This window comes from Malus sylvestris, chromosome 11, assembly GCF_916048215.2.
Source record: "Malus sylvestris chromosome 11, drMalSylv7.2, whole genome shotgun sequence".
In the NCBI taxonomy this organism is placed as follows: domain Eukaryota; kingdom Viridiplantae; phylum Streptophyta; class Magnoliopsida; order Rosales; family Rosaceae; genus Malus; species Malus sylvestris.
In genome coordinates, this window is record NC_062270.1 from 36,466,671 (window position 1) to 36,470,674 (window position 4,004).

The window sequence follows — 4,004 nt, forward strand, 5'->3', positions numbered from 1 at the left end:
AGCAAATTCTCAAACTCACGGTTAGCCATCCTTGTACAATGGCAACAAAGCCTCAATATTCAGATCTCAATCCATGGATAATTATTCTTTTTATCCTGGATTCTACAATGGCAGCACTAGGATCTAATTCAGAAATTTCACGGCAAATAAACTTTACTTTATGGAAATATTCGACAATCGTCATGTCTCGTTAGGCCATCGATAACAGCTCATTCTCGAGAAGTTGCACTCTTGTATCATTCCTCCTTAAAAATAGTGTGGCGAAGGTGTCCCACGCTTCTTTTGGTGTTTTGGCCTTCTGCAAAGTGCCGCTGGTGTCTTCTTCCAGCTACGTAACTTCATTACCGCCGACGACATCCCAAAGATCTTGGCCTTGTAGGTAAGACTCCATACACGTCGCCCATGTGTTTTAATTTTTGTTGTTCAACTTTTTGATTCCTCAAACAACTTGAAGATATCCCATCGTGTCGGCAGAACTTTGATAAGCCGAACAAGATTAGTCAACAATCTTACGAAGTACTAAACTTCTCACGATTCTCGGAAGCTTCAGTAGAGACGGTCCTTGATCATACCGCTTTGATACCAATTGTTAGGGAAAAAATTAGAGTACACAACTCTAACACAAGTGTTGGAGAGACAACACAAGTAAACAAATTACTTGTATTACACACGCAAAATATTACAACACACAAACTCTCAAGGATACTCTTTAGAAGCTATGACACTCACTCTTTCTAGAGACACACTCTAGACCACTTACACTCCTCACAAGACTACTCATACTTCTCACTCTCACTTAGTCTTCTTAATTGATTGGTTGTTTGGTTGATTGGTTGATTACAAATGGTGTGGATGCCTTCTCCTTTTATAGGTATGGATGGAACCTTGGAGAAGCATGGAAGCATCATGCTAGAGATATCTAGATAATTCCACTACTTTCCTAAGCTAGAATTATCTACACTAATCTTGTATGTTGGTGGAATCCTCACCATTATTCTAGACTCTTCCACCAACTTGAACTTTGCTAGAATTCTCTAGCATGTGTATGGATCTTTCATTGTCAATGGGCTGGATCCATTTTGGGCCAAGGCAAGATTACACTTCAACACAAACACCAATTGGGCTAGTGTTGATCTTCAACATCGTTCAGATATATAAAAGTTTAGGAATTATCATGTATTCTCTTCTGCTTTAGTTGCCAACGAACTAAAACACAAAAATGATTTGTTTATGTTTTCTTTGAAATTTTGAAGTGTGAACTTCCTTAAGCACCATATCTGCAAAAGTTTTTATTTTTTATTTTTATTTTTATTTTTTATTTTTTTGAGCAAATGATATTATCTATACTAAATGGGGAGGGGTGAGCTTAGCCTCACAATGGGCTAGCAATAATATGGTTCAAACTCGGCTTTGGCGAGAATCGAATCCAAGACCTCTCACTTACAAGTGAAGAGTAATATCACTAGACTGTAGTACTAAGTGACTTATCTGAAAAGTTATTGAATTGACCATTTTCTTTGTTGTGAAAGAACACTAGGATACAAATGAGTAAAGCAAGAGTTAAAGATACGATTAGTGGGTTGCTCGTTCCAGTTCTTTGCCATATGTTTTCCTTCTTGCCAACAAAATGTGCGATGGGGTGCAGCATTCTGTCTACAAGATGGAAGAACATATGGGATTCCGTTCCGAATCTAGACTTCGAAAACAAAGATAAGTTTGACTTTGTTGCTTTTATGAATTTTGTTGCCCATATAATTTAACTTTCCCGGCTCAGTAGACATTCAGAAATTTCGTCTTTATTGTTCCTGTGTTGGGGATTACACTCGTATTGATCGTTGGATTCGCATTGCCATTAGGCGTAAGGCTGTTGAACTTGATCTTGGTGTATCTAATACGGGCAAGACTTTGGAGCTACCCAAAAGCGACTGGTGGTCTTAAAAGTGAAGTCAAATGTTATTACCTACAATCCACCCACATCTGGGTGTTTCCCAAGTCTCAAGTTTCTCCATATCACAGCTGAAGGTCCCTACTGTGACTCAGTGGAAAATCTCTTATCCTGTTGCCCGGTACTTGAAGATTTGATAATAGATATAACGCTTGGTGTTTGAGGTTGCAATTTCAAGATCTCTGCTTCTGAACTAAAGAGGCTAATTATAACATTCCACCATTTATTGATTCAATTAGGTGGGGAGAAAGTCTTTATTAATGCCCCGAAGCTTAAAAACTTTGACGTTAAGGAGGATATTTTGGCCAATTATTGTTTGGAAAATGCGAAGTCCCTTGTCAAGGCCAATGTCGATCTCTGTTGCTGTTGTGTACATCGAGATGTAGAATTTGTAACAAATGCAACTGCACTCCTGGCAGGGATATCCAATGTCAAATATCTGTGTCTTTCGGCTTGTGTTTTGCGGGTGAGTATGCCCCAACTTTTTAATACTCTTTGGTAGAAAGGAGTATAGGAAGAAAAGGGGTAGTTGGAAAAGGGGAAGGAAAGCTCTCTTTGTTTGTAAAGAGGAAATAAGCCATGCAGGCCTATCATTCAGTCCCTTCAACAATCTTACTTATTACTTTTACCCTAAGGTTCCCAGCTTTTCCTCATAGAATTACAAACGTGGAAAGTTTCGTGCACAACTCTTTCCATGATATTTGGCAAAGACATATTCCTGGCTTGCCGTCTTCCTGTTATCCTACACATTCTCTTGAAATAGTAAGTGTTTAATTATGCATCAGTTTATGTTGTTATCAAAAGTTTATTTTCCATGCAAGATCATTGTCTGCCGACTTTTGATAATTTGAGCGAGTTGAAGTTGGTTCTATATGATTGATATAACTGGGATTTGCTCATGAAGTTGCTCGATAAATCACCTAATTTAGAGCATCTTGTCTTAGGACACAAAGAAGATTTTCTTTCCACCCTTGTGTCGTACTAACATGCAGCTTTTTACTATTCTCATTTCATTTATGTTTTTAGGACAAGAACTGTGTTCAACACTACTCGTTTCGACAATACTCAAATTTTAAACATAACCCACCCTTAAAGCTTCGATGGCATATACCGGAGTATGTGCCTGTTTGTTTGACATCACACCTCAAGACTATCACCATAAGAGGCTTCAAGGGATATCCACATAAGAAGAAAGTGGCAAGGTTTTTGTTTGAGAATGGTAATTATTTGGAGAAGATGGCTATTTATAATGATTTAGGTGAGGAATTTGAGGTTCGGGGACTTGTCTAGCTATTTGAATTAGGTGTAAAATGTAAGCATCGTTCCATGGGGTTATGGATTGATCCTTCTCTCATCGATGTTGTAAACTAGAGAAACATCTTTGTTGGTCTTTCGATGGATTATGAAGATATTTATGGAATTCCCAACTTTATATTTTTCGTTATTTCTTGTTGATGAGCAACCTTTGTCTGACTATGAAATTCAACTAATCTATGGAGCACGGATACGGATATGGTGATACAATACGGTACAATACAGTACAGTACAGTACAGTGATACATTAGAACATGGATACGTCAGTTAAAGCAACATCTTTATTGATCTTAAGATGGAATTCATTTGCATAGTTTTTGTTTTGCATGCTATATGTTTCTTATCGATATTATTTAGCTTCTTCGTCAGACCAATTGTTTCTAGTCAGAGTAATAGTCTCTAACCAGATTACCTTGTTCGTTTTCTTTCCCATTTTAACCGTACGATTGATCTGAAGGTGCCATGAATCATTACTTTTCTTTAAGTCAGAGGAGAGCATAACTTTTACAACCAAAACTTTGGAGAAAGACCTACATGAACAGATCTACCGCAATGATAGAAGCATATTTATGTGACTTAGTTAGCATGTTTTCTTGCATTTACTTAGTTAGTTCATGCTTACTATAGTGTTTTAAGCTATTTTCGTGTGTTTGTAGGTCCTAATGGCAAAGTTGGCAAGAAAGTGCATTTTGGTGCAGTTTTGGGCTGAAATGGATTGCATGCATATGGAGCAAGTTGGATGAAC

General features: G+C 37.6%; 1 pseudogene; it reads left to right on the plus strand.

The window, feature by feature from the left end:
• Positions 1-1,544: 1,544 nt before the first annotated feature.
• Positions 1,545-3,243, plus strand: LOC126589974 (F-box/LRR-repeat protein At4g14103-like; annotated as a pseudogene).
• The last annotated feature ends 761 nt before the right edge of the window (positions 3,244-4,004 follow it).